The sequence below is a fragment of the Eurosta solidaginis genome, chromosome 4 (genome assembly GCF_040869045.1).
Source record: "Eurosta solidaginis isolate ZX-2024a chromosome 4, ASM4086904v1, whole genome shotgun sequence".
Taxonomy (NCBI): Eukaryota; Metazoa; Arthropoda; class Insecta; order Diptera; family Tephritidae; genus Eurosta; species Eurosta solidaginis.
In genome coordinates this window covers 37,568,435-37,591,675 of record NC_090322.1, presented here as the reverse complement: position 1 = coordinate 37,591,675, position 23,241 = coordinate 37,568,435, and the positions used below count along the sequence as shown (strand labels likewise).

Below are 23,241 nucleotides of genomic sequence, written 5' to 3'. Positions count from 1 at the left end.
TTTTACATTGCTGTGGATATAAAAAGAAAAATCAAAATATGATGTATGGTGAGTTGAGTATAGTTATTTATAAATAAATTTGAATAATTTTTTTGAAATTTCGATTATAAATAAAAAATGTTACCGCAATATGTAAAATAAAATAACAAAAAGAGAAGCAGATTGTGTATCCGCTAAATTTAACTTGCTTAGGTGATATCATAGCCAACAATGTCCCGTATAGTAAACCGTGTCAGTACGTAGACCCTCTCTGCCTTGACCCTCTCTCGTTGCCAGGTGTATAAACACTTCGGTCTATCTTTGCTCGGTAAAAGTCTAGTTGAGGTGTCGACTGCTAACACGCTACCAAAAATATCGAGGCAGGTCTCAAACGACGCGTCTTGGCTTCGACAACAATAACCCGAAAGCGAAAAATTTGTATTTCTGTCCGGAGATATTTGCATTTGAAGTTGGTGATTTTCATGTGGTTGTTGTAATGTTGTCGTACCCACAAAAAAAAACCGTGAGCATAAGTGTCTTTTTTATAAGCGCGGCCGAAGGCCGCCGATGTATAAAGGTGTTCTGCGCAAAAATACTATGGAGTCCACCCTCCGTTTCGTTTGGACACGCGGGTCATTTTGCGAATTTTCGTTAATATCTTTTGAACGAATTAAAATATTTATTTTCCACATTTGGGTTATTAATACTGATGTCAAGACGCGTCGTTTTACACCCCTGTCGATATTTTTCGTAGCGTATCAGCAGTCGACCCCTCAAATAGACTTTTATCCTTTGCTCTGTGCATTCAAACCAGTGTTTTCTGAACTGTTGAGTTATTTATGCTTTACCTAGTGTGTACCTTTGTCCACAGTCCACAGAAGGTATACTTATGTAGTATAGAATGTTGCTTTGGCACCTTGCTAGGATAGGTAGTCTGCCTGTTTATTGCCTTCATGTCACTTAGGACTCCAATGCATTCATCTTAGAAGTAGTTGTGTAAGACTGCATTTAAAGGCATGAAAAGCTGCCTGGCTGTCTGATATAATGAAGATATTTTCCGAGGATAAGCCTATCCGTAGACATACTCTACAGCAAACATCTATTGCATGGATATCTGGCATAAAAGTGGTGAGATAGCATTCTCTACTATTTCATCTCCCTTTTTTCCGTCGAGTTTTGATCCATCCGGTGACCAGGCCTCCGACTTAGGGCCATATATATTCCCTGTTTCCCAGAGAGTTCTGTTAACAAAATTTTGTGAGATTCAGAACTATAGAATGTAGCCTTTCCCATGGTTTTTACTTCAAATGTCATGTCATGCTTGCGTTCTTCAGCTCAGAGATATTTTGAAGTTTTGGTGCAGCAAGTGCTGCTTCTTTCTCTTTTATAATATTGAGATTATCCCACTAAAACACTAAGGGCATCAAGAGAACGCACCCGGCGCAGCAATGGTTGAAATGTTTACATATATAAAAGAGGAAGGACTCAAACTACTCAAACTGTCATATCATAAATGTTTCCCTCGACCTTGATGCTGGGATACCAATTATAACCTATCTCGTCCTAACCTTACCTAAGCTAACCATGTTTTTCTGCTCAAAAATGTTCTCGCAATACCATCCCATTGTTCTTGGCACCAAGCCCAATAAATTTACCGTAAATTTCAAAGCAGTCAGCACTGTCAACAATCGATTATGTCAGAGTGGCCCAGCCAGGTTGTCGCCTTCTCACATTAGCTCACCACTAAACGGTTGTTTAGTGGCTACCTAGAGGATACTTGGCCGCATATGGCTTGATATACAAATTGTCAGCGTATTCCCATTAGCGTAACAATTTGCTTACAATTTATAAACAATACTCGTTAGCGAATTCTCATTTAAACAAAAATTTGTCTTCGCTAACAAATTTGCATTATACTAAAATCTTTTTTTCAAAATTCGCCAACGAAATTAGTAGTGAACTTACATGCACCAAAATTTTTTCTAAAATACGCCTGTAATTTCGGAGCAACGATTTTTTTTCGCGTTTAAAGAATGTGACACTCTAATGTGCATACTTTTCTTATACATTCTCTAATTACCGCTTAATATATTTTCTAGCAAATGCTGTTTAACTGATGCTTTAACATTTATGTGTGTGTGTGTGTATTCCTTTAATATCTACACGCTCAAAGTTCAGTTAGACTCAAAAGTGATAAAATATTACCAAACAATTGGTCATTTGCCTATAACTTAATAATAGCTAATGGCCATTTTATTTGATTGTTGCTATGAGGTATACATTTACTATGTATGGGTATGAATGTGTGTGTGTGAGTGTAACTCAAACTTAGTCACAAAAACGATAGTTCTGTTTTTCATTTTTCATATCAATGCCATAAGTCAAAGCTGTAAAATTGTTAAAAAAACTTGCTGCATTTTACCGATGCAAGTCAAACACACACACACACACACATATATGCACACAGAGAAACAAGCATTTAGCTTGAGTTATAATTTACGTATGTACGTCTGTACGTAGCGTAAATCGCTTTGATTTCACTAAATTAGTGCTGCAAACGCCGCCATCCCCACTCAGTAAACTTGCCTTGTTGTTGTACTTTTGTTGTTGCTGTTATTTTTTTTTTCTTTCTGTCGGTAATTTGTGCATCTCAATATAACAGTCGATATCTTATGAGTTTATAATTTTAGGTTGTCTCAGTGTCAGTTAAATGAACAAAAACATAAAAAATAAAAAAAAACAGAAGGCAAAGAATGTTTAATTGTGGCTCAAAGGAGTTATACAAAAAATTTCCTGCCCGCTAGCCTGGTTTTGCTGCCTGGCAGAGTGAATGGCAGCTTTGCCTGCTGATCGACTACTTAGCTGACTGATCGCCTTGCGCGCTGCCTCCTCAGTCTTCATGGCCGGCACACCCTGCCTACAATGTAACATTCTAAAGCAGTGGTGCACAACGCTGGTGGAGCTTCAAACACAAACGCAAATTTTTGTGTACTAGTATGTGTCTACATCAGTGGCCGGCGCGCCATAGCTCAATTGAGCCAGACTTGCTTCACACATATCCTTTCACTCCATCACCAGTGGTTAGCGAGCAGTGTTGCCATTTGGGCGCTTTTGGAGCCCGATCTAGCCCTTCTCTTTTGCGTTTAGCTCCAAAAATTCCGGTTTATCTACTAGCTCTTTTTTGGCCCTCTTTAAAATGTTTGTCGATTTTTGGCTCCAAATCTATTTCGGCAATACGTATTGTGAAATTTGTAATGTGTTTTATGTGTGTCGAAGTTTCATTTTATTTGTTTCGTTATGTATGATGTGGCAACTCGGTACTCAACTGATAACAAAAAATTTAATCGATAAACTGTGCCATGAGGTTCTACATTTACTTTCCAGCATGTGCAACAGCATAGTGTCACCTTCCAAGAGTTTCGACCCTTACCCTTTAACTTCAGATTATAATAAATTTTTTGTCTCCCGAACCTTATTTTCATTATACCTTTGAAGAATATATACGAATTAAAAAAGAAGATAAATCTATAGAAGTATGCAATGAAAGAATACGTATCTTTATGTCGCGACTTCATAATTAAATTAATAAAGTAATTAAGGCAACGCTTACCGCACAATATAGAAACGCTTAGCAAAATAGATTTCTTTTCGGTTGAAAACACATTGAGAATTGTAAATGCTCAATGGTTTTCATATTTCAGAAATGAAAAAAAAAAACAAGCATAGCTCTGATGACATAGCGAGATTACAAATGCTGTGGAAAAATATCTATCTCCAAAATTGGAAAAATGTGACTTCAACATTAAGTTTTTTGTTTGATGTTAAAGAGTATAACAGTATAATTCCAAAAGCTTGTCAATTTTGTGCTTACATATCTTGTGCTTCCACTAAGTAATGCTGAAGTTGAAAGAACATTTTCAAACATGAGTTTGCTTAAAAGCAAACACAAACACAAAATGAATTTATTCATGTTGAATTCGCTTCTGACAATAAGAAGTGGTCTTAAACGGCAGAATAAATGCTGTCATGTATTTGAAATAAACAACGATCTCTTAAAATTAAAGAACACGAAATTATTTATGAGTGTAGCAATAATAATAATTCATCTTCTGAGGACGAAATCATTGATTTTGAAGTCTAAGGCCATTCACATACATCTCGTCCCAACATAAACTTGAATATCGCACACGTGTATTTTAATGTTGATTCGTACACCCTAGGACGTTAAAAATTTAATAAAAATCGGAAAAAGTTTAAATTAATTTTAATCGGCATATTTTTGGCGAACCTATAGCCGTGCCGTCATCGTAGCAGTGTGAATAATCACTTTTTAACGATACCTCACCGCCAAATGGCAAAACCAAAGTTGAAAATAAAACGTATTTTTGTATTTTTGTTATTATTTTGTATCTTATATTTTTAGTTTGATGTACCTTTTTTATAACTTTGTTTATGTTTGGTTTGAAATAAATGTGAAAACTTACATTGAAAATATATCTATAAATCATCATTATTGGCAGATAAGTTTTTGCAGAAAAATTTGTTTTTCGCTTAATTTTAGCTACGCTGTGCGCATGCGCAAATTCGCATCCTTTCAATGACGAACTGCAACTCATTTAGTTAGGTGAACAAAATCAGGGGAGTAAAGATAAAAAAAAACAATGAAATTATAGGCGATCCAAGAATAACCAGTGAAAAATATATATTAAATAAAAAATATATAAAAAAATAAATAAGAAAAAAAAAAATAAATAAATAAAGCAAAATAAAATAAAATAATATAAAATAAAATAAAACAAAACAAACAGGTTTTGTATTTTCTTGAAGAAATTTAGCTCTTTCTACCCCTTTTTTTCTAGATTCTGACCCCAAAGAAATTGTTTTTCTGGTAACACTGTTAGGGAAACAGCAACGAATAAACACTGCGCACGGCTGTCGCAAAAATGTTAAGGTTCCCTGTGAGAAATATTATGATTGGGAAACGCAACTGCTATGATGTCCTTTCCATATGTAGCTCATCTTCCAAACAAGGTTAGGTTTGGGTTTTTACATTTTTGGGTATGTTATATTAAATAAATTTCCAATACAATAAGCGTTTTATATTTCCCCGGTTGTGGCAAAGGTATTAGTTTCGGAAATATGATTTTTTAAGCAAGTGATCGCCTCTATTTTTGCGTTATTTGAAATACTTGAGAATATTTCAAGCTATTTCTGAATTAAAAGTGAAATATTCCAAAATGTTTGCTATAAATGCATCCTCTGCATGTTGTCATTTTATCTTTAATTTCCTACTGGGGTGTTCATGCTCTCGCTCTCACTAATACACCTACATTTTAATTTTTGCCGACCACTGGTATACATGGAGAATGTTTGTGTGAAGAATTCACTGCATGCTTTACTGAATCTCTGTCGCTGCGCTCACACGACATGTATGTGAACGATTAATAGTTTCCCGAAGCTCTAAGAAGTTGTCTAGTGCACCACTGCTCTATACACATTTGCTTGCCTCCTGTTTGCATCATGCGCTCCCGATACTAGATATTTAAAACAGCTATAGCTCATCAATCGTATTTCCTACAAATTTTTCATATTTCGTGCGTTAAACAAGAAAAGCAACAACAAAAATTACACACAAAAACAATACATGCAACTGCTCAACCATTCCTCTGCTCCTTATTTACTCAGTTTTTATTATTTTTTTGTTTCTTTCAATAGTTTGTTGTTCTTCTTTTGCTTATGAACGGAAAAATTCACCTTTTTGATTGTGAAAAGGACAAATCACTCTGCGTGTGTAGGATATTGAATAAAATATCATTTTGTACACACCCCCTTTTTGGTCATGGTCACGCAACCTGATTTGTTGTTTGTTGTTCTTGCATTGCTTTTTCGCGTGCGCCATCAATATAAGCCGGTCGATCAGCAGCAGTGAGGATGGCGACAGCGGCGGCGCTGTTAGCAAAGGCGAATCACCTGGCAGGCTGGCTTCCTTCACTTGTTCACTCGTTTGGGTGTGTGTAAGAATTTTGTGTTGCAGCGCTGTTTTCCATGTTTCTGTTTTTTGTCCTATTTTGCTTGTGTTATTTGTTTTATAGCCTCCACTGATGATGATGATCTTTCTGCCCAGCAAATGAATGACCAGAGTTTATAGCTTCACATCAAAAAGAAATAATATCTCTTATGCATTGCGCATTAACCAAAGCAAGAAACGACTAAGTGATCGATAAAAATGTGCGAACTCAAAAAAAATTGGTAAAAACAAAAAATTAAAGCCATTTAATCCTGACAAAATCGCTCGAAGGTTATCAGCGGCAGCTTAGCTGCAAGATTTTTTTTTTTATTATTTTCCTTTTTGTTAAAAGCGTTAAAAGGGTTTCTTAATCATTCTGATTGATACATTTGTACGTTTTGGATTTTGCTGATATTTTTCCTTTTAACAACGACCAGAACATTAAAAAGAAATCATCATTATTGGCAGATACGTTTTTGCAGACAAATTTGTTTTTCGCTTAATTTTAGCTACGCTGTGCGCATGCGCAAATTCGCATCCTTTCAATGACGAACTGCAACTCATTTAGTTAGGTGAACAAAATCAGGAGAGTAAAGATAAAAAAAAAAAAAAACAATGAAATAATAGGTGATCCAAGAATAACCAGTGAAAAATATATATTAAATAAAAAATATATAAAAAAATAAATAAGGAAAAAAAATAAATAAATGAAATAAAATAAAATAATTTAAAATAAAACAAAACAAAATAAAATGGAGTACAATAAAGTTAAATAATATAAAACAAAAAAAAACTAAATAAATAAAATAAAATACAATCAGCAAAAAATGCAATGAAATAAAATAAGATAAAATAAAATAAACGTACATAAAATAAAGTAAAATAAAACAAAATGGATTAAAAAATTAAATCAAATACAACTAATTAAAACAAAATTGAATATATTTTATTTAATAATTTGGGAAAAATTTAAACAACGTGACATCAGGACGGACAAAGCGACAGCTGTTTCCAGGCATGCTTAACGAACGAAACGATATCATTTCGTTACGATAATCAACGTTAATAAACGAAACGAAGTCATTTCGTTTCGTTTATTAACGTTAAGAACGCCAAATTAAATTAACGTTGACGATCTTAACGTTAATAAACGAAACGAAGTGACTTCGTTTCGTTTATTAGCGTTGATTATCGTAACGAAATGATATCGTTTCGTTCGTTAAGCATGCCTGGCTGTTTCGATTACACCTTGTAAATCTCTTCAAAGCCTTTTCTCCCGGGAGTGGGAGTCGAACCCGCACTCCTACGATAGTTGAAATGGTTACAAACGCATTCAGCTACGTCATGCCTTAGTTGTTGTAAATTTTTTCCCAATTGCCTTCTTTTGCATATTTTAATCTTTTACACATTGCATACTTCGTATGCAATTATGTGTTAAAGCTATGCTTGTTGGTACAGCGGTTTTCAAAGAAACTTTGGTATTGTTGCTGGTTTTGTTCTATTTATAGAACTACAACGAATTAACCAATGTCTGTTTGTATGATTTAATCGAGGATTGTCCGTATTGCTTTGTTGTTTTTTTTTCTAGTTTAATTAAGATCGCGGGTTCGAATCGAGCTCAAGGCCTAATATAATTATTTTATCATTATTATTTTTATGATAAATTTTTCCTTAATTGAAAAAATTATTAAATTAGAATAGAAGAAGATTAGAACAGAAGAAAAAATTGTTTCATTCTTTCATTCTAATTTAATAATTTTTCAATTAAGAAAAAATTTATCATAAAAATAATAATGATAAAATAATTATGTTAGGCCTTGAGCTCGATTAGAACCCGTGATCTTACAAATCAGTAGGCCGATATAACAACAAAAGTTGACAAAAAAATTAAATTAAATAAACAAAATAAAATACAATCAGCAAAAAGTTGCAATAAAATAAAATAAGATAAAATAAAATAAAATAAAGTAAAATAAAACGAAATGGATTTAAAAATAAAATCAAATACAACTACTTAAAACAAAATTTAATAAAATTTACTTAAAGTAAATTAAACTGCATAAAAAAGTAAGTAAAATAAACATAAAAAGTAACATAAAATAAAAAAAAAATGAAGTAACATAAAAAATTAAGTCGAAAAAATGACAATAAGGTAGAGCAAAATTAAATTAAATTCAAAAAAATAGACTTAATAAAATAAAGTAAAAAAAAAGTAAGATAAAATAAAATTTAAAAAAATTAAATACAACTAAATTAAATTTAAAAAATAAAATAAAAATGAAACAAAAAAAATAAAGTAAAACAAAATAATATAAATAAAATAGTATACAGTAAAAACAAATAAAATTAAATCAAATTAAATAAAACTAAATAAAATAAAAACACAAAGTTAATAAAAGTCATAATATACCTGTTAAGACAGTTACAGTTTCTTTTTTGAAGAGCGCTGATGAGTATGAGTGTCTCGGTGTACATACTGACCGTAAGAACAGTAACATAAATAAATTTAAATAAATAAATAAAAACAACGAGATATCAATATATATAGTGCAATGCGTTGAGTAATGCATCATGCCCAACTGTGCAGCAATGTCTCCACATGCTCATGTTTTTGACAGCCCCGCGCTGACCACCGGAAAAATGCACATCCACATAAAATAAAAAAAATAAAAAATACATTCAACAGCCAAAGAAAAAAAAAGCGCATTATTATTAATAACAATATCCACAATAACAAAACTGAAATGAATTTCAGCTGAATCAGTCATCGAAGCCATCGAAATTGATCCCACTCAGCGCGCAGATCATGAACTCGACATACTTCGCCTCAACTGACTTTGGCATTTTTAATATGTTTTATTATCACACTTCCATACAAACGTATGTATGTATAAACATTGTATATTATTAGTACGTTATAACTTTTCGAAAATTAATTCACGAAACGGATGTGCATGGGTGGTGGTGGTGGCCAAATGTAGCTCAGACAAAAAAAACTAAAATTTGCTGCGCACCAAAATGGGAGACGCCAAGTGCAGTGTACAGACTGTGGACAGCAAATACTTGATTAAATATTTGAAATTGTATAATGCGCTGATATTGTTATACAATATACATATTTGTACATATTTTGTTCATTTTCATTGATGCGGGAAGCGGTTATTAATAGCAACGATTTTTTTTTTTGATGACGAGGATGTTGATTTGATGCTGTGAACGCGCCCACACAAAATAGCAGAAACAAAAACAAAAATAAGCCATAACAGTAGCATCAAACCTTAAATGCACTAATAATAATAAAAACAAAAACAAACAAACGCGTCAATATCAAAGTATCTATTTTCTCAAGAACTAAGTGGTTGTCAATTCTTTATATAAAATGCATGACAGCTGTCAAACAAGTGTATGAAAAATGTAATCGTGTATGTACATACATATATACATGCTATATTCATATTTACAACATAAAAATATATTCACTGCAATAACATTTGAAAGCATATTAATGTCATCAGCTAGCAATTGAAAATTCATATGGGGTAAATGGGGCAAAAAAGCTTTATTATTAGTAGTGTTGTTGTTGGTGTAGTTAGATCGCAGCACGATCACATTAGGCCATCATAATGATGACTATATAAATTTTTATGGTTTTTAATTTCCGTGCTGACAAATTAATTTAATAATATAATGTCGAGAACGCATTTATAAATAATAAAAAATAGCAACAACAACAAAGTAAATTAAAAAATTCAAACAAGCTATACAGTAGCAACATTTAATATCAAATAATCAAACAATCGAACACTCGTTTGCTTTGGCGCGCCACTTGCTATTCGCATGTGGGTGACTGGCATTGCACTATGGGCCAAGCAACTAGATGTAGGGGCGAGAAGTGAATTATAGAGATTGGCGGAACAAAGTACGAAAGGCATTGACAACAAGGAAGTACAAATATTTTTTATTCGCAATTTTTTTATTTTTTTTTCACTTTTGTTTTTTTTTTGTTGTTTTGAAAATACAAAAAAATCCAAATTTTGCAAATAATAAAATATTTAAACTTAAAAAAAAATTTTTTTTGTACTTTTGTTTTAATTTTTTTAAGTTAGCATGGAAATTGCACAAATTATAAAATATTTATTATTCGCAAAAAAATAAATAAAATTTTTTAAACTTTAAAAATTTTAATTTATATTTTTTTTTCGTTCTTTATTTTTTTAAGCTTATAAGTTTTCTTATTTGCAGAGTATAAACAATTTGTTTTATATTTTGCATGTTAACTAAATATTAAATACGTTTATTTGCAGAAATTAAAAAAGAAATAAAATTTTAGTAACATTTTTGAAAGTTTTTTTTGTCAATTATTGTTTTCAAGCTTATACAAATATTGCAAAAACTATAAATTATAAATTTTTTGCAAAAATAAAAATATGAAATTTTTTAAACTTCAGAAATTTAAACTCATATTTTTTTCCAAGCTCATATGAAAGTTGCACAAAGATAAAAATTTTTTTTGCAGATATTAAAAGTGGAAATTTTAGAAAATTGAGAAATATTTTTGCTTGTTTTTCAACTCAACTCGAAATTGGCTAAAAGCATTAAATATATTTTATTTGCTGAAATTTTAAAAAATTTTGAATTAGATATTTTTTAAAATGTTTCTTGTTTTTTGAATTACTGTTTTTAAGCCAACACAAAAATTGCAAAAACTATAAAATATTTTTATTTGCAGTAGTTAAAGAAACAAGTTTAGAAATTTTAGAAATTTTTTTTGATTTCCTTTTTTGTTATATTTTTTTTTTCAAGCTGGCCCAGTGTGCGCAACTTCCTTTACTGCCTGTGCACCGCACATACTTTGCTATTGACAATATCGTGCTAAAAGTGTTAATTTTGCTTCTATTTACAAAAAAAAAAGACAAATTTTATTTACTCGCAATATTTTAATTACTTCGATTATTTACGCGTTTGAATTTTAATTAGCGCTCTAATTTTGTGGCGGCGCAAAAGTCAAAAGCGGACGGCAAAAACGATCAACCGACACATACGGCATACACCAGTGGTGCACAAGGCCAGCAGAGCTTCGAACACAAACGCAACATTTTTTCAATTAGTATGTGTGTAAAAAGAGGATTGAAAAAAAATTTGAGCACAAAACTCAAGCAATATATGTTTACTTCATGCAGTACAAGCGAAAAATTATTCACTGCTTACTCTGCTGAATCTTAGCAGCTGCGTTCACACGAAATCTAAGTGAACGCTGAATAAATTCCCGAAGCTCTACGAAGCTCTTGAGGGCATCACTGGGGATGTATATATGTATAAACGGCTGAAAACAAGCTAGCGATTGGCGGCTACAAGTGTTTCTTGGCTACTTCATAGATACTATTCACTTTATATTAAAATTTTTTTTTTAATTTTTGCTACTTTTTACTGTTTTTTTTTTTTTTTTTTGTTGCGTTTGTTTAACAAGTGCCAACGTTTGTAGCTACAAATGTGCTGCTTGTTAGCATGTTTAGACGCTTGCTGGTGCTTCAATGTTGTTGCTTTTTGTGTGTGTGGTTTTTGTTGTAATATTATTTAACTATAAGTTTTTTTGTTACTATTTTTCGTTGTAAACGATTAACTTTTCCACATGTTTATTACTTTTCTTGCATTGTTAATTTGCGTAAATGAGTTTCAATTTGTTAATTTGTAATTGGAAAATATTAAAAATAGATTCGGCGAGTACCTAAGAAGATTTAATGATGAGCTGTACGAATTATATACAGACACCAACATTTAGTCCAGCGTTTTAAAACACAACGGCTACGTTGGCTCATTTTATGCGTTAGAAAAAAAGATGATGCTTCTGCCTAAAAAGTATTCTTTTCGTAACCCGCTTATGGAAGCAGGGGAGGAGGGTGGTGCCCAGCCCGCTGGAAGAAAAAGGTGGAAAACGATTTAAATGGCGCGAGTTAATCCACCGAAGAAGAGATTGGTGCGTCTTGTTGGACCGCCGTAACCGTTCAACCGGTTAAGCGCCAATGAATAAAGTAAGAAGGCTCATCACTATTTTATTCCTAGAGTCTAGACTTTTCGCGAACAGCCTTCTCAAATAGTTGCGTATTTATTTCTCGTTTCTGTATCTCATATTGTCTCTGGCTATATACATATACATGGCTATATACATATGTATATCTGTAGTCTATGTAATTTTATGTGCTATTTACATGTGTGTTTAATGCAGCGGTCACCATTTAGTTGATTAATTATTTGCGCCACTTCACACGTTTTATTATTCTCTTTCGTCTTCATAGCTCACAGCCATAGTTTGAATTTTGGCGACCCCTGGTTTAATGTCGTCTGCGCTCTTAGCTGCTGTTTACATGCACGTGTGGCTATTTGCTATTTAATCTGCTTACTTTGCTGTTGTTGTTGTGCAGAATTTGTTTACTAGCTGAATAGTGATGTGTCGAAATTGCTAATATTCGCCACAGTACCATGTTTGACAATAATTTTTGCAAAATTTGCCTTAATATTCATACAGTTGTTGCAGATAGAAATTGATTTACCTGCTATCTGGTAGTAAAGCTCGCCTTTTGGAAGCCATATTAGTTATAATAATAAAAAATTTGTATTTCAATTCAAATTTTTCATTCAACTTTTATTTGTGTTAGCTAAAATCATACATACTGCGGTGTTAAATGTTTATCTATTCAAAAACGTCACTACATATGACAACACATTGATGCGCCAATTAACCCTAGCACACACACACACATTCATATGAACATACATGTCCTGCTTGCCTGCCACCACTAAAACTAGTCTAACCAGACATCATTTCAATATATTCTAACAATGCCATGCTGTTAACTCAACTTGCGCTTTTTTACGTATGGAAAATGTCTAAGACTTAAATACTTGCATACACTGAAAGAATACAACTTTTAAAATCAGACTATTTATGGTTCAGTTCAACCGATATTTCTCTCAACTTTTATAAATTTCCAATAGCTGCAAAATCAACTGCGCACAAATTATTGATTCTGAAGTGATCGTTTCATAAGTCAAATCAACAAAAAAAGTTAATGAAATGTTAGCCACAGCTCTATTAGAAACAAATAAGTACAATATCTGCACGGTGACCCCGATCAGAAAATGTTTTGCTAATTGCAAAAATTTGGTTCTTAAGATTTCTCTGTTGCTTTTTCCAGTCCTTGATCCGAGGACGCTACCATCACATAAAGGTGGCCGCCTGCCACTGCTCTGTTAACTAACTATTATTACTGTCACCCTAAAGCAACCAAACCAATGAAAACTGTTAACTAACAATAGAGTAACAGTGGCTGTTGATATTACAGAGATTACTGTGGCACGATAGTTACATATAATAACAAAGTAGTGAGCGTCATTTTCTCTTTAAAATTGAAATGACCGACGAATCAGTTCTCTTAACAGAAAAATCAGTCCGATTAATTGAGAATCTGTCATTTTTACAGAATATTGTTAACTTGAGACGTGCAGTTTTTCTTCTGTTAAAATGACTATACGAACTTGTTCTCTTCACAAAAACTTCGTTGAATCATCCATAATGCGATAAATTTTGCTGAATAACTCTTAATTCAAGAACAACAAGTAAAGGTGTCTAAGTTCGGGTGTAACCGAACATTATATACTCAGCGTGAGCTTCAATTGTACATTTCATTTCAGATAAATTACTTTTCTACATAAGACGTGGCACCGCCCGTTTAAAAAAAATGTCTCCCCATTTCCTCTTACAACAAAACTTGATGAGTGAAATATCATTGATTCAAAACTATTTTTTGCCAAGTTATAGCTTATTATTCTAGTCTACGACTCTTTTAAACTTGTTTTATATCTAAGTTGCCGTGTTCTTTAACCTATGCCGTCCATTTTTATTAGAAATATTCTCTGCTATAAGGAAAATATGTGTACACAATTTCTTTACGATATGTTAGTTTTTCTTCGAAAACTGCTTTGTCATAAAAGGAGCGGTGCCATACCCATTTTCAAAAATTTTAGTGTTTTTCAATTTAATGTTATAACTCAATTTAGAAAGTAAAATTCTATTGACACAAAGCTCTCTTTCGCTAAGATATAGCTTATTATTTTCGTCTACGACCCTTTTAAAAATCTTTTATATAAAAGTGGCGTGGTCTTTAACCGATCTCGTCCATTTTTTCTAGAAATATTTCCTGCTTTAGAGAAAATTTTTGTACCAAATTTTATTACGATCCGTTAATTTTTCTTCGAGTTATGGCTCCCGAAACATAGAAAATTGCTTAGTCAAAAAAGGAGCGGTGCCACGCCCATTTTTTAAATTTGAAGTTTTTCCTATTTACTGTTATAAATACACTTGGGAAATGAAATACCGTTTATATAAAGCTCTTTTTCGCAAAGATATAGTTTATTTTATTCGTCCACGACCCTTTTAAAAATCCTTTATATAAAAGTGGGCGTGGTCCTAAACCGATTTAGCAAATTTTTCTTCAAAGCATTCCTTATAGTAAAGGTAACCTCTCTGCCGAATTTTGTTATGATAGGTTTAACGATTTTTGATTTATGATTAATAATATTTGTAAAATTGATTTTATCACAAGTGTGCGGTGCCATGCCCATTTTAAAATTTTTTTTCAAATTTTTATCAAGAGTCTCTTTGTGAGTTCATACGTCAAATTTCAACATTCTAGGTGTATTATTTACAAAATAATCAGGTTTTTTGTGTTTTCCAAAGTGTTATATATATAAAAAGGGGGCGTGGTTATCATCAGATTTCGCTCATTTTCAATACCAATCTATTCTGGGTCCAGATAAGCTCGTGTACCAAATTTGGTGAAGATATCTCAATATTTACTCAAGTTATCGTGTTAACGGACAGACGGACGGACATGGCTCAAACAAATTTTTTTTCGATACTGATGATTTTGATATATGGAAGTCTATATCTATCCCGATTCCTTTATACCTGTACAACCAACCGTTCTCCAATCAAAGTGAATATTCTCTGTGTGCAAAGCACTCTGAGTATAAAAATTCTGACTTGTTGATTTTAGTTGCGTCATTTCTTTCGGTGTACGACGTTTAGTTATATCAAAAAGGGGATGGCTATCTTTCTTTAACTTGGTTACTCAGTTTGTAAGTATTTCAAAATAAATATTTATTGCAATAAAAAAACGTTAGCTAAAAAGAATAGTATATGTAAATATATATGTGTATACGCTATATATATATTTATGTATGCATTGGCACATATGGCGTTTTTGTACTTTATAAGCGCCATTTTGCTCAAACGCATTAAAATTGAAATCGTAATGAAAAAAATTTAAATCGTTAAAATAACAAAATTCTATAAACCCTTCTTCAATACAAATTGGCAAACGGATTTGGAAATGTGACTCTAAATTGTAAGTGTGTGTGTGAGTTTTGACAAAAATATTGGTGGTTGTTATTAATGGGCTGATGCTCTACTTTACTATACTTTACTGTGGGTTTTTAGCACCCCAACCCACTTACTAGAGTTAAATTCGTATATCGTCCTCTATTTGCCGCTACTTCATTGACGCTTCCTATTTTCTCATCTCAATCCAATTTTTGTTACTGCTATTGGCATTTTGTCTTTCATTTGGCTTCGACACAGGGTAACTATTAACGCTTTCAACCGGTTTTACTTTGTTGCATTTATATCTACATAAGTATTTGAGTACATATGATTTTTGCTTACTTTTTTCTCAACTTTATTCTTTGACACAATTTATAGATACATTTAATTTTCTATACCTGATTTAATTTACACATCACTTTTTTTTGCTATATTTTTTTTTTTTTTTTCGAACCCGCAGTTTCGATATTAAATTTTTATCCATATTTCCGCTTGCTGCGTCAATTCTGGTTCAGCATGTTCACTTCGAAGTTCTTTTTCTGTTTTTTTTTTTTTTTTTGTCAAAATAAATTGCCTATGCAAATAAGGGTTAATCGCGCTTTTTAAGGTTTGCAGGCATGAATAAATTTTTTGTAAATTTTTTTATTAAATTTTCCATTTTTTTGGCGCAAAAGTTTTTTTTTTTTTGTTTTCAAGAAATGCGCATTTATTTATGTATATTCTTTTCTACAGTCAAGCCCCTAAAAAGCATACATTTAGTTCGACAAAAGTGTTGCACATGGAAGTACATACATAAGTTTGGTTAGGAAGGGTTAAGAGCGTGCGCGTGGAACTTTCCCACACTTCCACTCGGAGACATTTTTGTACATTTTGTAAGTGCCCTCAGTGAGTATCTAGTGGAGGCACATACAACCAATCTGATTACTTCCTAGTGGTCCTCAACGCAGCATATTCGATTTCTTTGATGAACCCAAGTAGGAGCGAAAGATCCACTTTTAAAACCTCAGCGAAACTCTTGCAAAACCGTTCGCCTTAATTTCTAAGTTCGCTTATTTGCAGTCCTGGACAGCGGCAAAGAAAGTGATGACTCTACTTCTCTTCCTCCTCCTCCTGAAAGCTTTTGCAGAGGGAGCTTCTCGGTATGCGGCACCAGCGAAGCATTGCTGTAATAGCGCAATTACTTGTTATGACAGCCGTAAGTATTCTCACTGCAGATAGCTTGAGAAGAAAGCATGGCCATAAGACCTCGCATTCATCCCGGTTAGTCAACAGCAAGTCCGTTGCTTTTATCTCAAATTCATCGATTTTCCTCAGGAGATAACCCAGCGGTAGTCGTACGGAACTGTCCGCCTTGCTTATGTCCGTTTCGGAACTTTTCTTAGCCATTTCTTCAAATTTATATCCTTCAATATCACTGTGCACTGGGGCAGCAAGTTTCCTCGGACTTCCGTTAGAGGACATTGATGACAATTTGTGATTGGTCGCACCTATTGGATGGTGCGAAGCACTGCTACAACAACAACAACAACAACAACAACCTAGCGAAGGGAGACATTTAGTCGTCTTATGGACGCCAGCGAGTGGCGACCGCACGGAGATCCGCCCGATATCTGACTTTATAACGTTGGATTCGAAGGCCTTTAAGGCGGCCTGGCTATCGACAAAGATCGTTACTTTGACGTCTAGGACCGTACTATCCTGGAGAAGTCTGGCTGCTCTCTCTAATGGCAAACATCTCCACTTAGAAAACACTACATGAATCGGTACGATTGATTTACCTGCAGATGATTTGAGTAAATTCCGGCTCCAGTTCCCATTAGATCCGTGTAGATTGTAATGTCTCTACTACTGTCAAGGCCTTCCTCCCTGCATGTAGAAGTTAAAAGCTGCCGGGATCTGGTCGGTGTAGGATGGACATTAGTTCGCTTGTCAAGGAAGTACATAGTTGATAACATGTTTGTTATATCATGTCATGTAGTGTATATTGGAATTCTTGTTATCCAATCTCAGTTCAGTGTTTGGGCATCTAACTGTAATTGTTTTTTTTTTTTAATTCTTCAAATGTAGCCCTACAGTTTTTTTCATTCAAATTATTGTCTTTTTTCTATATAAAGTAAAATTTGTGCTTCATTTGTTATTTGAATATTAGCTGCTCGGGTGAATGAGGGTTAAATAAAAAAAAAAGACGATTCAAGTGTTAGGTTTGATATTGAGCTATTAATTTTTTTAAAACACATAATTTCCCTTGCTTTAAAATAAGCAAACTATTGATTGTCACATTTTACAGTTCTGTCTACTTTGCGTTTTATGCTTATTTGTAAGACTCCCAGCATCGTTGGGCTGTTTGTTCACTTCCAACATCTACGCCTTTACGGCGGAGGGGTATACATCACTTGACGCTACTTCCAGGTTCTCTAGGTCCTTTCCTTCTTATTATTGGGAGGATGTAGTGCTGGCTGTAGTGGGAGTGGGGGTGCGGGTGGTAGTGGCTGTGGTATTGGATGTGGGAAGGATATAAATGAAGTAAGGGATTGACAAGAAGAAAAATTGAGGATAAAGTATACGAGAATGGAATAGAGAGAGATGAGGTGAATCGAGGCTCACTTTTTGAGTTCAGGCAATTTTCGAGCAAGACAAAGTCTAGTCTAGTCTTCTATAAAATCTTTAAGGTTTTCGTAATACGGCACGCTTTAAAAACTCCTGTCTGATTTTTTTTCTCGCATTTGTGGAAATAAGCATTTTGCAGTCTGGGTCAAAAGTAATTTCGTTGCACATGCAATAAATTTGTACGCATTCGACTCACTTAAAATCATATTTATTTAAAAAAACAAAGTATAAAGATACATACATAAGTAATTTAAATATTGCTTAGTATTAAAATTCACAAAAATTTACTTACGCTCAACCAATTACCAATTTTTTATTAAAAAAAACAAAAACAAAAAAGCGTAAGTGGCTTAAAAATTACTTGAAAGAACAAAAACAAAAAAAAAAAAAACAAAAAACACGTGGAAAAATAATTGCGAAAAATCGCTTCGAAATACAATAAAAATCATAACAAGCAAAATATTAACAACTGGGTCACGTTGTATGTACTTGACCTAATTTATTATTATTTTCGCTTACTTTGCAAAATCACAAATAAAAATTTGTTGCTTATTGTTAAATTTAAAATTCGATGAACAAATTAGCGGCGATGCAATTGTTGTTGTTGTTGTTATTACAGCTTATAGTGTTGTTTGTTTTCTTTTTTGTTGACTCTTACATTTTGGTTAATGAGAACAACAAAATACATGTGCCAATTTTTTTAGTAGGTGTGCTGATTTTGTTTTGTGTGAAATAAAAACTAAAAAACAGAACTAAAACAAAATACTTATAAAAAAATTTAAAATAAAATAAAAATTTAAACCGAATAAAATTATAAAAAGATCTGAAAACTTGTTTAGCGATGAAGGGTTTAAAATGTAGGCTATATATAAGTATAAACAGGCAAGTTACACCCCTTTTACGGCAAAAATATTATTCTAAAATATAAACAATTAAGCATGTTTCGATAGGTCTTCTCAAGAGGCAGTGCAAGCTTTTAAAAAATTTCAAAAATTAAATATAGCGTTAAAATAATAATGTGAAATTGACACTACTACAAATGCTAAACACGTATTAAAACTATGAGAATGTTTGCACTCACACTACGGACGTTACGTGTATTTAATGTTGCTGTGTTGAGAAAATCAACAGGCCATATTCAAACGAACTCAGATTTGATATCGCGAGCAAATAAACGAAGAGTGTGCATATATAGTTGTTTCGTTGGAAGTATAGCGCGAGAGTAAGCAAATAGGGGTAAGTGTTTAGTTTCTTTTTGCTGATATTCAAAGTGTTTACAAAAACTAACGAGAATATTCACGTTTGAGTTGGGTGTAAATTTTGTTATTGGTTTTAACAAGGAAAGGAAAGAAAATGAAAGGCAAGGGAACGAGAGGAAACGAAAAATTAAAGAAAGCAAAGGTGAACATCGCAATGCGTGATCAGATTGAGAACTGTGGCCGAAACCCAAACAGAACTAAAACCAGATTTAATATAATTTTAAAATCTGTTCTTTATGGTATACGTAGTGCCAATGGTTGAATTTCAACCTCATGCAATAAAACTATGAAAAATCATCTTTCGTTCTAAGTCAAAAAAGTGGTTCATTCCTTTCAAATATAACCAAAATTTGTTAGGAAGAACTCTCCCGTTAGAAAAAACTTTGAAGAAATTTACAAGGTACTCGAGTACCCGGCAGACTTTGCTCTGCCCGGAAGTTGGTTTGCCTGAGTATCGCTTTCCCTCTTCACTCTCCATCCCATTTACTTCTATTTTACCTTCCATTTTTCTTACTATTCTTGTCCATCCCTTTTTCCATTTATCTTCTTCTCACTCCCGAAACCATTCCCACTACAACTACTGCTTCCATTGCCACTCCCACTACAATCTTCACTTTTACTTCCACTACCACTCCATTACTACTCCTACCAAATTGTAAGGAAATCATATCACAAACTAATTTTGTTTTAGAACAGGTCGTCCCACTTCCTATGAAGAAAAGAGAGGAAACTCAATACTGAATCTAACACATAAACACACAAAATTTCATCATAATCAGTACAGTGGATTATGAGGAGTTATTTCATAAACACACCTACACAAGAAATATACATATATAGTACGTTAAAAAATCAAAACATCTGCCGCTTTATCCGTTCTCATGCCGGGTTATTTAAATTTTTCCCCAAACACATAACATAATAACATAACCAAAATGGTTCAAACAAAAACTCCATTTTTCCAAAATATTCACTTTGTGTGTTTGTTCGCTTCGAAACAAACACGCAAACATGCGTTAAATGAAATCACTCCACCACATCAATTGTTGAATTATATTAAGTAAATGGTGAAAACAACTAACATTCGCTACCTATGTATGGTATGCACTTTCATTTCATTTCGTTTTGATTTCGCGTCACATATGTATGTATTTATGAAACAAAACCGATTAACATATATAGATATGTACATATGTACATAGCAAGATAAGAATTTTCTTTATAAAACAAAAAAAGTCAATCGCACCTTCGATTTTCGAGGACATTGCTCTCAGACGACTGCTTCCCACTCTCCGCATTAGCCACAACAGCTTGCTCTGCTTGCGCGCACCCATTCTTCAAATTGTGTTTTATGCGATCATAAAATGTTACAAGTACAATATTCTTATATCCAATCACACACACACACATGCATACATATATGTACTAGCAATAATATATTGACAACAATGTCATATCGCTGCAAGCAGGCATTATTTTTGTTCTTGCGCGCACGCCTGCATATCACTAAATTCCTTTTGTTTATTGTTGTTGTTGCTGTTATATTGTTATACTCAGCTGAGCAGAGCTCACAGAGTATATTAACTTTGTTCGCATAACGGCAATCCGTAACGGCATAAACTAATCGAGATAGATATAGACTTCTATATATCATAATGATCTGGGCGAAAAAAGAAATTTATTTAGCCGTGTCCGTCCGTCCGTAAACACGATAACTTGAGTAAATTTCGAGGTATCTTGATGTACGTTCCTGGGCACTCATCTCAGATCGCTATTTAAAATGAACGAAATCGGACTATAACCACGCCCACTTTTACGATATCGAAAATTTCGAAAAATCCAAAAAGTGCGATAATTCATTACCAAAGACGGATAGGGCGATGAAACTTGGTAGGTGGGTTGACCTTATGCCGTAGAATAGAAAACTAGTAAAGTTTTGGACAATGGGCGTGGCACCGCCCACTTTTGAAAGAAGGTAATTTGAAAGTTTTGCAAGCCGTAATTTGGCAGTTGTTGAAGATAACATGATGAAATTTGGCAGGGACGTTACCACTATTACTATATATGTGCTAAACAAAAATTAGCAAAATCAAATGTAGAACACGCCCACTTTAAAAAAAAAAATTTTTTAAGTCAAATTTTAACAAAAAATTGATTATCTTTACAGTATATAAGTAAATTATGTCAACATTCAACTCCAATAATTATATGGTGCAACAAAATACAAAAATTAAAGAAAATTTCGAAATGGGCGTGGTTCCGCCCCTTTTCATTTAATTTGTCTAGAATACGTTTAATGCCATAAATCGAACAAAAATTAACCAATCCTTGTGAAATTTGGTAGGAACATAGATTCTATAACGATAATTGTTTCCTGTGAAAATGGGCGAAATCGGTTGAATCGACGCCCAGTTTTTATACACAGTCGACCCTTAACACGATAACTTGAGCAACAATCGATATATCTTTACTAAACTTAGTTCACGTACTTATCTGAACTCACTTTGTCTTGGCATAAAAAATGGTCGAAATCCGACTATGACCACGCCCACTTCTTCGATATCGAAATTACGAAAAATTAAAAAAATGCCATAATTATATACCAAATACGAAAAAAGAGATGAAACATGGTAATTGGATTGGTTTATTGACGCAAAATATAACTTTAGAAAAAACTTTGTAAAATGGGTGTGACACGTCCCATATTAAGTAGAATAAAATGAAAAAGTTCTGCAGGGTGGAATCAAAAGCGCTTGGATTATTTGCAGGAATACTGTTCGTGTTATTACATATATAAATAAATTAGCGGTACCCGACAGATGATGTTCTGGGCCACCCTGGTCCACATTTTGGTCGATATCTCAAAAACGCCTTCACATGTTCAACTAAAAGTTAAAACCCTCATTAATACCTTTAATTTGATACCCATATCGTACAAACACATTCTAGAGTCACCCCTGGTCCACATTTATGGCAATATCTCGAAAAGGCGCCGACCTATACAACTAAGGCCCACTACCTTTTAAAATACTCATTAACGCCTTTCATTTGATTCCCATATCGTAAAAGCACATTATAGAGTCACCCCTGTTCCACCTTTATGGTGATATCCCAAAATGGCGTCCACCTATAGAACTATGGCCCACTCCCTTTTAAAATACTCTTTAATACCTTCCATTTTATACCAATGTCATACAAACATATTCCAGGGTTACCACAGGCTCATTTTCCTACATGATGATTTTCCCTTATTTCGTCACCAAAGCTCTCAGCTGAGTATGTAATGTTCGGTTACACCCGAACTTAGCCTTCCTTACTTGTTTTTTATTGTGTTCTTAGCTTGTTGAAAAATTATTAGCTGCATTTGTTTATTTTTAAAACAACACAAGAACGTTGAATAAAAAATGCAAACAATAAAAGAAAAAAAAATTAAAGCGGTGGGGGGATATGCATGCGGACATAAGTAAAAATAAAGCAAAACACGATAAAATTAAATTAAAAATATTGTTTGGATCAGCATAAGTATGGAAATAAAATAGAATATTTGGTTTGTATGACATTTTGCTGCACCGACTACTGCGACGCATGGGTAGCTGGTGGATGTCACTGCTGGAGGGAGTGTGGAAGAACTATGGGTTACTACTTCATGTAAAGTACTATCTTATATATTATTTCTAATTGCTGTTTTTATGTGCAGGTCCTTTTTTCGCTCTTATTTGGAATCCAAGTCTATAAATAAAGTTTTCGCTATATTTTATTAAAATATTTTGTTAAAAATAAACGATTGTGAGCACGCAAAGAAATCTATTTGTACTATAGCACTATTGTGAATATTAGATTAGAACTAACACTGCATTACCGGCAGTTGCTAACATTCGCTAGATGGCAGCGCAAGCGCATGTATGTTTTTATTGCTAGGTGATTCATTAATAGAACAGCTGATTTCTGTTGATATTTGATATGAGACTTTTATATTTGTTGCGCAAGATGCACACGGATCCGGCTAGTTA

General features: G+C 33.2%; 1 protein-coding gene across 8 annotated transcripts in view; it reads left to right on the top strand.

Annotated features, from left to right (window-relative positions):
• The window catches only part of ct (homeobox protein, cut), a 381,789-nt gene that overhangs the window by 31,996 nt on the left and 326,552 nt on the right, over positions 1-23,241 (top strand). The gene's annotated exons all lie outside the window — the stretch shown is intronic.